The following is an 18423-nucleotide window of genomic DNA, read 5'->3' on the forward strand; positions in this document are numbered from 1 at the left end:
TCCATTATTGACTTTTTTCCACAAATTTTTTAAATCCTTGACTAATTGTTGCTGAGCCATTGGCCAACTTGTATTCAGGAATGGGAGCACAGTTTAATAATTAGCTCAAGGGAAACATAAAGTTAATCTGTTGCCAATCCATATGTTTTGGAACATCTGATGTTCCAAAGCAAAATTCAAGAATGTGTTTATATATTCAAAACCAAGTTCCTTAGTTAGCAGAAATAAATGAGAGAACTCCTGGGAATGACCCTGGTTCTTGCCATTGAAGGAAGAGCTTGCAGGAGACTTCTTTTCTGCCATCCTCTGCAGCCTGTGAAAATTTTGTCACTGCTGCACTATATTACAGAAACTGATTAACACACCGTTATTAACAGTTAGTTGTCTTGGTGTTTTATGCCTGGTTATTTCACACAGAAACACAAAAATAGTTGCAAATCATTCTTTGGAGAATGGAATCATTTTTTTTTTTAAATTTTTTATTGATTTCAGAAAGAGGAAGGGAGAAGGAGAGAGAGTTAGAAACATCAATGATGAGAGAATAATTGATCAGCTGCCTCTTGAATGCCTTCTACGGGGGTTGGAGCCCGCAACCCGGGCATGTGCCCTGACTCACAATTGAATTGTTACCTCTTGGTACATAGGTCCACCCTCAACCACTGAGCCACGCCCTCTATCTGAAATCACATTTTAAATGTACTGATGGAGTTGATAGTTTAAATAAAAGTTGTGTTACGTTTAAGCTTTTTGGTGTGTTTTTTTATAGTGGATCCTTTCACAGCAGGAATAATTGATCTATTTTATGTTTTGTTAATCTGGAACAAAGCCACTAAAAAAAGACAAGATTATGATTTGGGGAGTTTGGTGACCTGATCCAGTTTTCCAAGAAAGAAAAATGCCAATTTGTAAACATTTTAAAAACCACCACAATGGTCATTTGATCATTTTGTGAGAATAGTCCATCTAGTTGGTATTTTCAAGCAAGCTACAACTGATTTTTTTAAAGTTTTTATTGATTTTTTTCCATTTTACCACAAAAATTTTATAAAACAAGTTTTTTCTTTTTATATTAGCATCTCATCTTTATTTGGGTATCTATCAGGGCTTGCTTAAAAACCTTTTGCTGAAGAAGTTATCCGTCTGGAGCATGACTACATAACATGACCTGCCCAATTAGGAAATTATCATTTATTGAAGCTCCCCCTTTTTGTCCACAAATAGTTTAACACTGAGTTAGTGTAAGAGAATCTGAGAGTTGATGTCACAAAGAGTGTTTTGGCCCTAGCTGGTTTGGCTTAGTGGATAGAGCGTTGGCCTGTGGACTAAAGGGTCCTGGGTTAGATTCCGGTCAAGGGCACATGCCTGGGTTGTGTGTTCAGTCCCCCATAGGGGGTGTGCAGGAGGCAGCCAATCAGTGATTCTCTCTCATTATTGGTGTTTCTATCTCTCCCTCTCCCTTCCTCTCTAAAATCAATAAAAATATAAACACAAAAAACAACAACAAAGAGTGCTTTGTTTTGGGCAAATTATGCTCAGAAAATGAAATTGTCTTTGCCAGTAATTTATTTAACACAGGGATTTATAATTTACTAGAGGCCCGGTGCATGAAATTCGTGCAGGGGGCGGGGTGTCCCTCAGCCCAGCCTGCACCCTCTCCAATATGGGACCGCTCCAGGGTTGTCCGACTGCCCTTTCACAATCCAGGACTGCTGGCTACCAACTGCTCACCTGCCTGCCTTCCTGATTGCCCCTAACCACTTTTGCCTGCCAGCCTGATCACCCCCTAAACACTCCCCTGCCAGCCTGATTGGTGCCTAACTGCTCCCCTGCCAGCCTGTTTGCCCCTAACTGCACTTTCCTGCTGGCATAGTCACCCCTAACTGCCCTCCCCTGCAGGCCTGGTCACCACTAACTGCTCTCCCCTGCAGGCCTGGTTACCCATAACTGCCCTCCCCTGCAGGCCTGGTCACCCATAACTGCCCTCCCCTGCAGACCTGGGTCACCCCCAACTGTCCTTCCCTGCAGGCCTGGTCGCCTCTAACTTCCCTCCTCTGCTGGCCTGGTCACCCCTAACTGCCCTCCCCTGCAGGCTTGATCGCCCCCAACTGCCCTCCCTTGCAGGCCTGGTCCCTCCCAACTGCCCTCCCTGCTTGCCATCTTGTGGCGGCCATCTTGTGTCCACATGGGGGTAGTCATCTTTGACCACATAGGGGCAGCCATCTTGTGTGTTGGAGTGATGGTCAGTTTGCATATTACTCTTATTAGATAGGACTAGAGGCCTGGTGCACAAAATTCATGCACTGGGAGAGGGGGGACCCTCAGCTGGCCTGCGCCCTCTCGCAGTCCAGGAACCCTCGGGGGATGTCTGTCAGTTGGACATCCTTAGCGCTGCCGCGGAGGCAGGAGAGGCTCCCACGATGGCTGCTGAGCTTGCCAGCCATGAGCCCGGCTTCTGGTTGACTGGCGCTTCCCCTGTGGGAGCGCACTGACCACCAGGGGCAGCTCCTACTTTGAGTGCCTGCCCCCTGGTGATTAGTGCATGTCATAGCAACCGGTTGTTCCGCTGTCGGGCCAAACTGCCTCTCTGACATCCCCCGAGGGGTCCCAGATTGCAAGAGGGTGCAGGCCAGGTCGAGGGACCCCACTGGTGCACGATTGGGGCTAGGGAGGGACATGAGAGATTGGCCATCTGGGGAGGGACTGTGGGAGGGCTCCATGGTGTGTCCAACCCATCTTGCTCAGTCCCAATCGGTCGGACCCCAGCAGCAAACTAACCTACTGGTCGGAGCGTCTGCCCCCCTGCTGGTCAGTGCACGTCATAGCAAGCAGTTGAGCGGCCTTAGCATACAATCAGCATATTACACTTTGATTGGATGAACAGCCAACTGGACGACTGGACACTTAGCATATTAGGCTTTTATTATATAGGATTACATAGGATGATAATTTACAAATCAATAGCATATAGGAAAATGTCTCTTAATAAGTCAATAAATAACATACTCCAAATTATGGATTAATGATATCATTGTTCCAGGCCAACGGGAGATTAAAGAAATAAGGTTCAAATTTATTTGAGGTGCACCTTCCTACAGATTGGTTCTTGGTAAAATCAATCCTTCCAGCTGGTGACTTAGGTCTCTTGCCTTCTGGGGCACATAGCTAACAAGTGAATGCACCAGTGTTGGCCATCAAGGTGAGCTGCTTTGAAGGTTATTACTGCAGGACTTTACATGGCTTGCACCACTGCCTACAGATAGTAACCTGGCCAAGGCAGGAACATGTCCCTTCTCTTCCAATAATGGTCTATATTTAGCATACTTTGTCTTTCTTGTACCAAAGAACTCTTACTTCAATGGTTCTTGAACGTGAGCATCCATCACATCACTTGGAAGCCTTGTGAGAACACAAGATTCTCAATAGGTTAAGTGTGGGGTCCAAGAATTTGCAGATGCTGATATTGACGCACTTTGAGAACTACAGGAGCTTCTCTGAATTTTTTTTTTTTTAAATATATTTTATTGGTATTTTACAGAGAGGAAGGGAGAGGGATAGAGAGCCAGAAACATCGATGAGAGAGAAACATCGATCAGCTGCCTCCTGCACACCCCCCACTGGGGATGTGCCCGCAACCAAGGTACATGCCCTTGACCGGAACCGAACCCGGGACCCTTCAGTCCGCAGGCCGACGCTCTATCCATTGAGCCAAACCGGTTTCGGCTTCTCTGAATGTTTTTACATATTTGTGTTGGCCAGGGCAAAGCCCTCCATATTTTAATGTTATTTGAGTTTACAGTTCACCTTATTCTACATAATTTATGTTTATTGTTGTACAAAGTATTGGGTGGGCAGGAAAATGGAGAAAGGGAGAGGGAAAGAGAGAAATATTAATGTGAGAGTGAAACATCGATCGATTGCCTCCTGCACGTGTATCAAGAGGTTGCCAGTTCGATTCCTGATCAGAGCACATGCCTGCGTTGTGAGCTCCATCCCCAGTAGGGGGTGTGCAGAGGCAGCCAAATGGTGTTTGTCTTTCACATCCATGTTTCTCTCTCTCCCTCCCTCTCCTTTCCTCTCACTAAAATCCTATATAATAAAGAATATGCTAATTGGCCCTCATGCCCTTGCACAAGATGGCCACCCCCAGGGGAGGGCAGTTAGGGGCGACCAGGCCGGCAGGGAAGGGCAGTTAGGGGCGACCAGGTTGGCAGGGGAAGGCAGTTGGGGGCGACCAGGCCTGCAGGGGAGGGCAGTTGGGGGCAACCAGGCCTGCAGGGGAGGGCAGTTGGGGGCGACCAGGCCTGCAGGGGATGGCAGTTGGGGGTGACTGGCCCTGCAGGGGAGGGCAGTTCGGGGCAACCGGGCCGGCAGGGGAGGGCAGTTGGGGGTTACCGGGCTAGCAGGGGAGCAGTTAGGCATTGATCAGGCTGGCAGGGGAGTGGTAGGGGGTGATCAGGCTGGAAGGCAGGCAAGCAGTTGGGAGCCAGCAGTCCCAGATTGTGAAAAGGATGTCTGACGGCTAAACTGACAGTCGGACATCCCCCGAGGGGTCCCAGATTGGAGAGGGTGCAGGCTGGGCTGAGGGACAACCCCCCTCCCCCGCCAGTGCACAAATTTTGTGCACCCAGCCTCTAGTCAATAAAAATATATTAAAATTTTTTTTTCAGAGAATTGCTGCCAAGCTTATTCTCCATCTCTTGACTTTTTAAAAATCTTTGTCTTATCTCAAAGACATATTACCCAGTTGAGCCATGAGTTATAAAAGTACAATCTTTTGGAAACCTTAAAATTAAAAAATACCTTTTTAATTTAGAAAATTTGTATGTTTTAAATTTGGGATTTATCACGTTTCATGGCCCAAAATAGCACATTTGATTTTTGGCAGCTTCTGTCCTGCTCATGCCAATGAAAGCAGCACCATATGGTATGACTGTTGTTTCATTAAGAAACCCACACCCTTTGGAGACATTGCCTGGCATAAAGCAGAGCCACTGCTCCTCATATGCTTAACCTTTCAAGCCAAAATATTGACCAAGATGTATTAAGATTTTAGGATAGCCCTAATTGGTTTGGCTCAGTGGATAGAGTGTCAGCCTGTGGACTGAAGGGTCCCAGGTTCGATTCCGGTCGGGGGCATGTACCTGGGTTGCGGGCACATCCTCAGTGGGGGGCGTGCAGGAGGCAGCTGATCGATGTCTCTCTCTCATCGATGTTTCTAACTTTCTATCCCTCTCTCTTCCTCTCAGTAAAAAAATCAATAAAATATATTTTTATTTTTTTTAATTTTTTTAAAATATATATTTTATTGATTTTTTACAGAGAGGAAGGAAGAGGGATAGAGAGTTAGAAACATCGATGAGAGAGAAACATCGATCAGCCGCCTCCTGCACACCTCCCACTGGGGATGTGCCCGCAACCAAGTCACGTGCCCTTGACCGGAATCGAACCCGGGACCCCCCAGTCCGCAGGCTGACGCTCTATCCACTGAGCCAAACCGGTTTTGGCAATAAAATATATTTTTTAAAAAAAGATTTTAGGATATCACGATATCCTATCAGTTGAGTCTTACAACTCTTTTTCCTATTGGCTTTAACATTTAGCCACATTATGAAAACACATAGTCAGAATTTCATGGAGTCTCTTACACAATCTCAGAAAGAAGCTTTTGAATGATTATTGCCAGAAAAGAAAGTATGTACCTTTCAGAATGCAACCAATAAGTGTTTTCCCTGTACAAAAGAGTAAAATTTCTTTTTATTCACTTATTTAGCAGCAAATTTTAGTTGAATAGAGCAAATTTAAGTTTTGTGCAGAATCTTTGTTGATTTAGACTTTCATTTGTTATTTTAGGGACATAATCACCTTCTGCTGTTTTGTTCTCTTTTCTTTATTTTTTCTTCACTTTTTCAGTTCCTCTCCCTTTTCAACATTTCCTCCCTCCCAGTAGACCTAAGGAAAAATGCAGGTCCTTTGTGCTCCTTATATGAGGTTGACTGATACTCATCCATAGTCACTGCCATGCGCCTCACCACCGCTGCCCAGGATACCTATCTTCTAACTTTCCTAAATAGGTGCTTGAAGAAAAATGAAGCAGACCAAGATGTCACATGAAACTGATTGATTTATAAAGCAGAGAGTTACCTTTATATATGTTATAACCAGCTTATATCTAATTTTTAGAAATTCTTTAAAGATTGTCTTTGGGGCAGGGGGTGTTTAAAGAGACAAAGTTGGTCCCAGGTTGCAAGGCACCCTTCCACCAGCAGCCTCCGGGAAAGGACGGGTATAAATGGAGCGGTAGCTTGCCCAGCCACCTTTCTCTGCTTTGGGGCCCAGCAGACTGAAGAAAACAAGAAAAAAAGATGGTTTGAGTTTTTTTTAAAACCTGAAAATGCTTTAAAATCTGAAAAGAAAAGAAAAAAGGAAAAGCGAATCCTCCTTAGAGAACCCACAGGGAAGTCACTTTTGCAAAATTCCAGCCTTCCCTCGCCTGCCACCACCGCTGCCTCATTTGGGCGTCTGTCAGTCCAGCAGTCATGTGGTGAGCTGCCCGTCATCCACACACCTCCTCTCTGGCTGTGGGAGCCCCTCTGCATGGCAGCCATACACCCTCCTCGTGTGCTCCACCCCTGGGCTCACAGAGTTGGCACTGACAAATATTTACTGTTTCTCTCTTCCCCTGGCTGCTGTGATCTTAAACCACCAGAAGCCTGTGGCCCATATTTATAGAGAAACGCATGTCCTGAGGCTGTGTGGGTACTGTTTGGTTGCTTCTTGAAGAATTATTTAATATGAAGGGGAGTCCCCATTTAATAATTTTTTGTTGGGGGGGGGGGCGGAAATTTGGAGGTTTGGACCAGGACAGCTGAAAATTACAAACTTCCAGGGAGAGTCATACTGTTTTTGAGAACCTTTTGTCTACCGTCTTACAGTCTGGGACAAGCTATCCCTGAACTCCTCTGCGTGCTCCTCTGTCTCTGAGTCTGTGCCAGCTTCTCTCATCTCTCTCTCTCTCTCTCTCTCTCTCTCTCTCTCTCTCTATATATATATATATATATATATATATATATACATATATATATATACATATATATATATATATTGATTTCAGAGAGGAAGAGAGAGGGAAAAAAAAACAGGTAGAAACATCAATGGTGAGAGAATCCTTGATCGGCTGCCTCCTACACGCCCCCCACTGGGGATCAAGCCCGCAACCTAGGCATGTGCCCTTGACCGGAATCGAACTTGGGATCCTTCAGTCCACAGGCTGATGCTCTACCCACTGAGCCAAACCAGCTAGGGCGCTTCTCTCATCTTCACCCTGCCACCTGTGAGCCCTGGTGCCGAGAAGAGCCCCCTTTTGTCCTGTGTGGCCCCTTATACGAAGTCCTCCTGGCGGGCTCAGGTGAGGACTGATGAGATGAACGCTGCAGCCAGCTTTTTTGTGTTTGCTTTTTTGTTTTATGTACTAAAAAATTTATTTGTGTAGAAAGCAGGCACATAAAACATCTACTAAAGGAAAAACATAAATTCTGTAAAGCGATCCACCAGATGCTTCACAGCATTGTGGCCGGGTGGGGTGATGGATGACCTGGTTTCTTTATTGTATTTTTTGTGCTTTCCATAATAAACGTGTTGCTTTCACAATCTAAGTACATACCATGCACTCTGCACCCAGGAAATTGGGAATAATCTCTATCAATGTAATCCAGCAGGCCTCCAGGACCCTGACAGTCGTCCCCCGCATAAATAAGGAATTTCCTTCTGGTGTTGTCATCAGTGAATGGACAGACCAGTGTCCAGAGGATGGCAAACACCTGGGGAGTCCACAGTGTAGTCTTGGGGTAGTTGGCGTCCACCACCTGGATGATGCACAGCAGGGCCTTGATGCCAGTTCTTTACAAGATAAATGCCTGCTTACAACTGTTTGGCCCAATAATATTGAGGCAGTTTTTATTAAGTGTAAGTCAATACCAGTATGTATGCCTGATTTACTATTTTTAAAAGCAGTACATTTTAGTTTAGACATTGACTTCTAAATGCCAGTGTTGCCTTCCAAGTCAGTGTGATAAGCAAGTGTCTCTTCACATTTCTTGCACTTGCATGTCACCGAGGCCATGCGATATGAAAAGTTCAGTCCTGCAGAGCCTGTGCTGGCTGTCCCAGTCTGCTGAGACAGGATCCCCTGAAGCTCCTGGGCTTTACCTATGTCAGCTTCCAGCAGCTGGCTGACGCTGAGCAGGCCTTGGATACCATGAACTTTGATGTGATTAGGGAGTCCCATCATGTGGTCTCAGAGGGATATCTCTTTGAGAAAGTCTGATGTGGAAAACATCTTCATCAAGAACCTGGACAAATCTATAGATAACAAAGCACTTTATGTGACTTCTTCTGCTTGTGGAAACATACTGTTCTTCAACGTGGTATATGATGAGAATGGCTGGGGGGTTATGCCTTTATTCACTTCAGGACCAAAGAGGCTGCGGACAAGGCCATGGAGAAGGTGAATGGCATGTTCCTCAACAACCTCAAAGTGTTTGTGGGCAGATTCAAGTCTCAAAAGAACAGGAAGAGTGTGGAGCCAAAGCCGAGGAGTTCACCAGTGTGTATAGCAAAAACTTTGGGAAAGAGGTGTATGATGAGAATCTGAAAGAGCTGTTCAGCCAGGTTGGTCAGAGTCTAAGTGCCAAGGTGATGACAGATCCCAGTGGGAATTCCAAAGGCTTTGGCTTTGTGAGTTACTAAAAACATGAGGATGCCAATAAGGCCATCGAAGAGACAAATGGAAAGAAAATCAGTGGGAAAGTCATTTTTGTAGGCCATGCACAGAAGCAAGTGGAGCAATAGGCTGAGTTAAAACAGAAATTTGAAGAGCTGAAATAAGAGAGAATTAGTTGATACCAGGCAGAGAATCTCTACATTAAGAACTTGGATGACACCATTGATGATCAGAACTCAAGGAATTTTCTCCTTTTGGATCCATCATCAGTGCTAAGGTAATGCTGGAGGATGGGAGAAGCAAGGGGTTTGGCTTTGTCTGCTTCTCATCTCCTGAAGCAACCAAAGCAGTCACCGAGATGAAACGCATCCTGAGCTCCAAGTCTCTTTATGTTGCCTTGGCCCATAGGAAAGGAGAAAGGCTCTGCATACCTGACCAACAGGATATGCAGTGGGTGGCTGGAAAAAGAGCACTCCCTGCCAGGCCCATCTTAAATCAGTTCCAGCCTGCAGCTGGTGGCTACTTTGTGCCAGCAGTTCCACAGGCTTAGGGAAGACCATATTACACACCTAACCAGTTAGCACGGATGAGGCCTATTCCAGGCTGCCAGTAAGGTGGGAGACCTCAAAGCTTCCAAGGAATGCCAAGTGCTATATGCCAGCCTGGGCCTTGTCCAACTCTTCACCATCTGGCTCCAATTGATAATGCTCTGGCCTCTCGTGGCTTCCCTACTACCTCTTAGAGAATCAGTGCTCCCACAGGTATGCAGAATTTAGCATCTAATGCTGCTGTTGCATCTTACAAGTATGCCTCCGAGGTCCGAAGCTCTCACTCTGCCTGCCATTCAGCCTCTGCAGGCACCTCAGCCTGCTCTCTATGTGCAGAGGCAGATGCTGAGGGAAGATTTGCTTCTGCTCATCAAAACCATGCATTAGAACCTGGCAGAAAATATTATGGGAAAGCTGCTGTAGATCAGAAACAATGGGCTGCTGCACATGCTGGAGTTCCCTGAGTCTCTCTGCTCTGTGGTGGATAACACTGTCTGTGTGGTTCTGCAGGCTCATCATGCCAAGAAAGCTGTGCAGAAGGTGGGTGCTGTTGCTGCTGCTACCTTTCAGACAAGGGAAAACCGATTCAAAAGCCAAATAACCAACCCCTCATGGAATTCAACTCATGGTTTGAAGGTTTCCCAGCTTGCTCCGTGGACCCCAACACCAAGAACCACAAATTGCAAATTTCATAGGTTATTTTGTATCAAAAAGTCAATTATGAAGCACCTAGAAATTTTCAATTAAAAGACTGTCTTCTCTGAGTTCTGTTATGGCCCAGACAGTTTTAAGTTTTATTTTTTCTATTGTGGGTGTTGTCTCCCCATCCCAGAAATTGGTTTTATTTTATGTACCCAAGACTTAATGTTTCTCAACTTAGAAAAACAACTTCATTAAAAAAAAGAGAGAGATAAAGTTGTTCTCATAAGACAACTAGGGTTGTAACTTCATTCAGAAGTTCTCTCTTTTTCCCTTCAGATCTAATTTATTGGTACTTATTTGTAATGAGCAGTTTCTCCTGGGAGAATTGGATTTGAATAAATAATAGTGATGAATTCCTTTAGAGGTGTGCAGAGGAACTCCTGAAATATAATTCTTGATAATCCTTTTCTACATCTTAGTTCTTTTTCATAAAAAACCCAAATAGTAGATTGTTTCTCTTCCCTTTGGCTATGATCAAGTGTAAAATAGTGGACTTAATTTTCTGAGACTAGTGCTCTTTGACATCCTTATTTAGTATTTTCTTGTCCTGTCAGCTTGAAGTCATTGCACAATTTTGATCTTAATTTGGGACTATTTTAGAGAATTAATGTTAAAAGGAAAAATTCGGGAGAAGCTGTTTATTTCATTGTGACCCCAGTGACTGACAGTTTGCCTTTGGAAACTTAGAGATCAGATAGAAGAATTTCTGTCAACCAGATAACGAATGTGTATAGAATGCCAGTGTGTGTGTCTTGTGTTGTGATAGCCCAGCTTGTGATTACTGCCTTTTGGGGACTTCCCTAAATGTACCATACGACGAAAAATTCTGCCCAGAGTCTGTGGGGTTCTTGCGATCTACCAAGAACTTATTTCATTAGTATTCTAATATTTTCAGGAAGAATTTCAAGATACATGTAAATTGGAGCCAAATTTATGTTAATAAAATTAGTTGTGCCGTTGCCTGTTCTGTGACGTCATGGTTGCACCAACTAAGAATTAATTAATAACATAGATTTAAAATCCTTACTCAATCTCAGGTTGAATAAAGTGTCCCTTGTGAGATATTTTTAGAATGGTAGAACTGCTAAAGGACTTGCTGTGTGAGTCAGGTTCTCTTTCAGAAACTGGTATTGAATATCAACTTTCAAACTTTGAATTTTTCATTCTGAATTTATTCTTCTGTTCTGAAAATGCAAGTTTAATTTGTCATCCATGGATTAAATAAATTCTTTATATGTATCACAAGAATACAACTTTTGGTATCAGAGACAATTTAAATGATCCCTCTATTTAAAAATGGACATTTTTCACAGATGTAAATTATTGTGAGTTGGTAATTATGCTATTGGAATTGCCAGAGAGCTTCAGAAAGATATGGCTCTAATTTTTATGAAAAAGGTTTGAAAAAATGTGTTTTTCTCTTTTCATCATAGTTCAAATACAGAGCATTCATTCTAATGGCAGAGTATGGGATTCATGATTGACTATGATTAACAATTGCATAGTCTTACCCAGTGAGTTAGTTGCTTTCTTCATTATGCAGAAAGAAAGCTAATTATGAAAAAAAATGTTTGAATTTTGTCATAAATGGAAATGGTAGCCTGAAGTCAATACACAGATGCAAGACACTTTTGTTGCATCTTATCTATTTTGGTGGTAATTAATTATGTAATCCCTGTGTGCTTAATCTTAAATTCTAAGGCAATGGTGATTAGTCATCTTTAGAAAAGAGTCTTCTGTTCATTTTTTCTGTTTCTGTTTTCCTGATATTTTTAGAGAGTATTATAATTATAACTAAATTATTGGTAAAATAGGGAACAGCTTGAGGAGGTAACTTACATTTATAGAAATTGCTTTTGTTTTTTGTCTTTTTGTTGTTGTTAATCCTCACCCGAGGATAATTTTCCATTGATTTTTAGAGACAGTGGAAGGGATGGGGAGGGACAGAGAGAGAGAAACATTGATTGGTTGCCTCCCACACATGCCCTGACCAGGACCAGGATTGAGTTTGCAACCGAGGTATGTGCCCTTGACCGGAATCGAACTTGTGACCCCTCAGTCCGTGGTTTGATGCTCTATCCACTGAGCCAAAATGGCTAGGACTTCATTTTTAAAAAATATATATATATTTTTTTATTTTAGAGAGGAAGGGAGTGGGAGAGAGAAATAGAAACATCAATGATGACAGAGACTCATTGATCGGCTGCCTCCTGCACACCCCCAACTGCGGATGGAGCCCACAACCCAGGCATGTGCTCCCCTCCCCCGACCTGAATCGAGCCTGGGACTCCCACTTCACAGGCCTACACTCTATCCACTGAACCAAACCAGCTAGGGCTGCTTTTGTTTTTAATTGAGGCACCACCTCCTCTAGGGGGCAGGGGGACAAAATAAAACTAGAAAAACGTAGACATTTTTAATAGCCCCAAAATGAACTAATAAAGAGGCAGTTTTAAACCAGGGAAGTCAACTTTCTTATACGCTACTAGAGGCCCGGTGCACGAAATTCATGCACGGGGTGGGAGGTGTACCTCAGCCCAGCCTGCACCCTCTCCAATCTGGGACCCCTCCAGGGATGTCCGACTGCCAGTCAGACATCCCTCTCACATTCCGGGACTGCTGGCTCCCAACTGCTCGCCTGCCTGCCTTCCTGATTGCCCCTAACCCCTTCTGCCTGCCAGCCTGATCACCCCCTAAACACTCCCCTGCCAGCCTGATTGATGTCTAACTGCTCCCCTGCCAGCCTGTTTGCCCCCAACTTCCCTCCTCTGCCGGCCTGGTCCCTCCCAACTTCCCTCCCCTGCTGGCCTGATCGCCCACAACTGCCCTCCCTTGCAGGCCTGGTCCCTCCCAACTGTCCTCCACTGCTGGCCATCTTGTGGTGGCCATCTTGTGTCCACATGGGGGCAGGATCTTTGACCACATCGGGGCAGCCATCTTCTGTGTTGGAGTGATGGTCAATCTGCATATTACTCTTTTATTAGATAGGATAGAGACATGGTGCACGGGTGGGGGCCACCTGGTTTGCCCTGAAGGGTGTCCCGGATCAGGGTGAGGGTTCCCTTGGGGCGTGGGGTGGCCTGGGCGAGGGGCCTGTGGTGGTTTGCAGGCCGGTCACACCCCCTGGCGACCCAAGCGGAGGCCCTAGTATATGGGATTTATTTATCTTCTACAATTGAAACTTTGTAGCCTGGAGTGGAGCCAAGCCTTCTGCTCGCCCCGTGGCAGCAGCCATTTCTGTTGGGATTAATTTATCTTCTGTAATTGAAACTTTGTAGCCTTAAGCAGAGGCCTGGGCCGGCCAGAGTGTGCAGAAAGCTTGGCTTCCTCCATCGCCGGGGAAAACCAAGCCTCCCTCCTGCTCTCTCCGTGGCCACAGCCATCTTGGTTGGATTAATTTGCATAGTCGCTCCTGATTGGCTGGTGGGATGTGGCTGGTGGGCATGGCTTGTGGGGTGTAGTGGAGTGATGGTTAATTTGCATATTACTCTTTTGTTAGATAGGATTTCTTGGTTCTGAAAGCAGGGACAATTTTTAGTAACCAGTTGAATAATTATTTTATAAGTCATGGATATTGAAATCATTTTCCGTTTCAAACCTTTTAGGAAGTATTAATATATTTACTTCTCTTTCTTTACAAACTTTATTCACTTGCACTTAGGTCCCTATATTATTTTTATGTTTTAAAATGTATATTTGGTAATTTTTAGATAAAGTTTAAAAATTAAAATCTGGCCCTAGCCAAATTGACTCAGTGGATAGAGCTTCGACCTGCAGACCGAAGGGTCCCAGGTTTGATTCCTGTCAAGGGCACATACCTTGGTTGCAGGCTCCTCCCCAGCCGGGGCCTTGGTCAGGGCATGTGCAGGAGGCACCAATCGATGTTTCTCTCACATTGATATTTCTCTCTGTCATTCCCTCTCTTATACTCTCTCTAAAAATCAATGGGAAAATATCCTTGGGTGAGGATTTAAAAAAAAAAAATCTGGCTAAGGTTTTTTTAGTAAGTTACTTAATTAGATAAAATATTCTAAAATATCTGTGTGAGTTATGTCCTGAATTTTTACTTTAAAAAATCTGTCAGGAATTACATTGACTTGGATATATGCTTCTGAATTCTTCGTCAGTGGCATAGCTAGCCTCCCACATTCATAATGTTGTAAGAGTTCTCACCAGACACATGACGCAGAGTAGACATATACATGTGCACAGTACTATTTACTAACCCTTTTTCTTTATTAGAATTAAAGGGCAGTGAGGGTATTTTCATTTTAAAGGTATAAGACAGGTAAGTCTTGACTTCAACATAGCCCCATCCCTGCCCTGCTCCTATCTGAGACTAAGAACCAGGGATAAATGGGCCCTAGTTTGTGGGGGTCTTGCCTATCATCTTTTACCCCTTTAAAACTCATCATGTTCCTATAGAAGTAACCGTACATTATTCCTGGCATTGAGCTTTCTGGCTGCTCCTCAGAGCTATGCCTAAAGTAGTATCCCAGTCAGTAGTGCACTCCAGCACCTGGGACTGAGAGGAATATGACAATAGTAAGAAGCCACTCCATGTCTATACTGTTTGTGCAGGCAGATGGTCCTGGTGCTTGAGCAAAAGGAGTCTGCAAGAGCTGGCTGAAACGAACCAAGAAAGATGCAGGGGACCTTGACTGACAACCAGTTGAAATGATCAGAACCTTTCTCTGAACCCAGACCAGAGGCAAATATTTAGATCAGGAGGAAAAAGGACTTTTTCTTGACTACAAGGACTGGTTCCTACCTTTATGTCTCAGCAGAAAGCTTTACATTGCTTCCCATTGATTCTTCTACATTCAGTGAGGTCTTTGAGTCCTGCTTTCTAGAGATGGATTTTCTGTATTTAGGTGTTTTGTATTATTTTTGGTCCAGTTAATGTAAATTTCTTCAGCCTTTAGAAGATGTATGAGTAGATCAGTACTTTATAGTTTCTGAAGTAGCTGTTCTTATTCCTTCTTTAAATTAATAAATATTTAAAAATTATAAAAAAAGAAGATGTAACTATACAGTATTTCCCAGCTGTTACCCCACCACTCACTGGGGAAGCCCACAGGTAAATAACAGTAAATGAAATCACCACTCTCTATACTATGTTTAGCATAACATTAATTTGGATTATGGGAAATCATTATTAGACCAATGTTCAGATTTTATTGAAACTTTGTAGGTACCCCATCACATATTTGGAGATGCAAAATATGTAAACCTAAGAATGGTCCTCATAGGGTTCCTCACTATCTCATCCAAGTCTCTGCTCTCTACCCAGAATGTGCCTTTCCAACGCTCAGCCCCTGTCTCATCTTCCTCAACATACACGCAGCATCACAGCATCAAATCACAACCTCCTTTTAAGGCTCAACTCAAATGTACCCTCCTCCATTAGACTTACTGATTTCCTTTCTATCTTACTCCTGGGGCTTGGTGTTAACTTTTTTCATGCTTTAAGATAGCAGGCCCTTTCCTACCCCTACAAGCGCCACACTCTGCTTTATGATGGTTAGGTACAGACCTGTGTTTTATCTCTTCTGTCACACTAATTTACTTGAGAGCTAGCATCTGTAACCTCTTTTTAATCCCCCACTGGACCTGATAGCAAATCCTTTTTGAAAAAATGGATAAATGTTAAAGAATCATATAAAAGAACAACTCTTCAGTGAATCAGAACATACAGCCTATGTTGATCGCTGTCATTTTGGAAAAAGCTATACCTGGATACAAATAAGAAAAATTAATCCTGAGCCCAGAATAAGGCACTAAGAAGAACTTAATTATGAATCTGAGTAAGATTCAGTTTATACTTGCTCAGTGAAAGTTTATCAAGACTAAAAGACTGGGTTTATTTAACATTACTAACTATATTATATTGAATTTACTTTATTGGTGGGCAGGAGTGGGTGGTTTGGACCAAGTTAATAAATGGATTGCTTATATGGTTTCTTATAAATAAACTCCCAGAAGAATTTATTTACGACTGCAGTAGAATGTCTCTCATCAGAAGGAGGCATCTGGTTGTTACCTAGCCTTCAGATTTTGTCAAGACCATGAAAGCACTGACACTATTAACATTTTTTTGGTTTGTTTTCTCCCAGGTGATTAATAAACAGAGTCTATTGTCACTTAATTTATTGCCAGGTCTGATCTGCTGGGTAGTTCAACTTCAGTCTATGTAACTTTAGAATGTTCCATATTTTAGACACATTCTAACTCCCAAGCATTATGTTTCAGAAACGAACAACATCCAAGTTAGTTTTGTGAATCTTTAATATCTCCTGCCAAACTCATTAACTCACCCTGCTTACCTTGGGGAAATCATAGTTCCGGACTTGTACTTTCTGTAAAAACCATCCTCTTAAATGAATGTGATGGTTGAACATTCAGACTCGAACTTTTCAGTGGTTTATTCTAAAACCTGTTTGCTGTGACTTTGACCAGCAGAGAATGATTAAGATGAAGAAGGAAACCAAAATCATAATATGCAAATGATCAGCATTAAAGGATGTGGAATTCAATAATATTTCTACTTTTATATTCCACATCTCAGATTTTATAGACTCATAAAGCTAGAATCTCAACCATTTTAAACCAATATTTCTTCATCTTTTCTTGTCTTACAGATTTTTTTGAGATTATGATGATGGCTGTGGATCTCTTGTAAGAAAAAAATGTACTCACATATAAAAGTTTATATTTAGATTTAAGACATTTTCTCTCCTAAAGTCTGTTAATAGATCTTAAGTGGAAGAAATCCCTTTTTTAGTGGTCCAAAGCCTGTACTCAGGGGTCTGGAGAAGTTAAGTGACCCACCCTTAACTTGGAGAAGTTAAGTGAACAACCAACTAACTGAACTGACTACTTCAGTTAGTTGGTTGTTCTCCCACCATTCTGTTACTTTCCTTAAAACCAATTCTGTCCCTGGCTGTTGGGCGTAATCCTGTGAAACAGAAGGTTGCCAGTTCCATTCCTGGTAGGGCACATGCCCCGGTTGTGTGCAGGAGGTAGCCAATTCACATAGATGTTGCTCTCTCTCCCTTTCCCTTCCTTTATCTAAAAAAATCAATTTAAAATCTTAAAAAAAAAAACACACACACAACAAAACAAAAATACCAATTCTGAATTTATAAAACTTAAAGGAAAGACTGGGGGTGTTAAGCCTTAAAATCAACTGTTTCAGCTTTGGCTTACTCATCTAGGAAATTAAAGTACTGTAATACCCAAAACATTTAAATCATTGATTTAGAAAAGCCAAATGAAGTTAGCAGAATTGTTCTTTTTAAAAAATTCTCACCCAAGGGTATGTTTTTACTGATTTTAGAGAGATAGGAAGGGAGAGAGGGAGATAAAAACATCAATTGATTGCCTCCTGGAGACCAAACCCGCAACCCATGTATGTGCCCTGACTGGGAGGTGAACCCCAAACCTTCCAATTTACAGGACAACACTCCAACCAACTGAGCTAGACTGGCCAGGGTTAGGAAAAGTTTTTTTTATAACTTGCTGTGGTTATTCAAAGGCTAATCCAGAATTCCTAGTTGATCTAATTATTCCACCAGTTTCTTACCTGGGCTACCTATATCTAAATTCATCATATATCTGTCAGATCACTCCAGAGCAGCGATTTTCAACCTTTTTCATCTCATGGCATACATAAACTAATTACTAAAATTCTTGGCCAGCTATTGTGTTGCCTGTTGTCATTTATGTGATAATCTAAGGGAAAAGAGGTTGGTGCCCTCGACTAAACAGGCATTACATGTTTTAAAAATTCTTGCAGTACACTGGTTGAAAATTGCTGTTCTAGAGCACTAGTTCTGTTTACTCATCATGTCTGCCTTTCTTTTTCTTGCACCTCCTAAAGGCCCCCAGCTCCCCATCACTGTGCCTAACCTGACCTACCGAGCCTTTTGGAGGAGGTACCAAACTGAAAGCATAAATCCAGTTTTATCTCCTAGGAGTGTACCTTTCATCACATTACTCAGTTTCTCTGTACTGCAATATCTTCACCCGTAAAATTGAACACATTACCACTTACCTTCCAGCCTGTCATGTTGTAAGAAATAAATGTAGCCCCTAGCTCAGTTAGTTGACAGCTTTCACTATTTCCTACTACACCCATCACATTCTTCATTGGAGTTAGGCAGGTGTCTCCCTTTCTGCCTTCCTCTCTCTCTCTAAACACAATCAATAAGTTAAAAAATGACAACAGCCAAAAACAATAGCTATTCAGTGTGAATGAATCAAAATTATACCCTTTTGTCAGATGGGCAAAAACATAATATATTTCTTGGTGTGCTGCAGAATTTTAGTAATTAGTTTATGTGTGCCATGAGATGGAAAAATTTGAAAATCACTGTTCTGAACCAGTATTATGTCCTTAGATTGTAAAAGCCCTTTTAAATTCCTAAAATGAATTATTTGCAGTTACACTTA

The 18423-nt window shown here is 42.8% G+C and overlaps 1 protein-coding gene and 1 pseudogene across 2 annotated transcripts in view; both read left to right on the top strand.

Moving 5' to 3' along the window:
• The window catches only part of GLG1 (golgi glycoprotein 1), a 115456-nt gene that overhangs the window by 41078 nt on the left and 55955 nt on the right, over positions 1-18423 (top strand). The window lies entirely within an intron of this gene.
• LOC308235260 (polyadenylate-binding protein 4-like) lies at positions 7662-10014 on the top strand (annotated as a pseudogene). Its single transcript has 2 exons — positions 7662-7962; positions 8074-10014. The product of its transcript is annotated as a polyadenylate-binding protein 4-like (transcript).

This window comes from Plecotus auritus, assembly GCF_963455305.1.
Source record: "Plecotus auritus genome assembly, chromosome: 10".
Taxonomy (NCBI): domain Eukaryota; kingdom Metazoa; phylum Chordata; class Mammalia; order Chiroptera; family Vespertilionidae; genus Plecotus; species Plecotus auritus.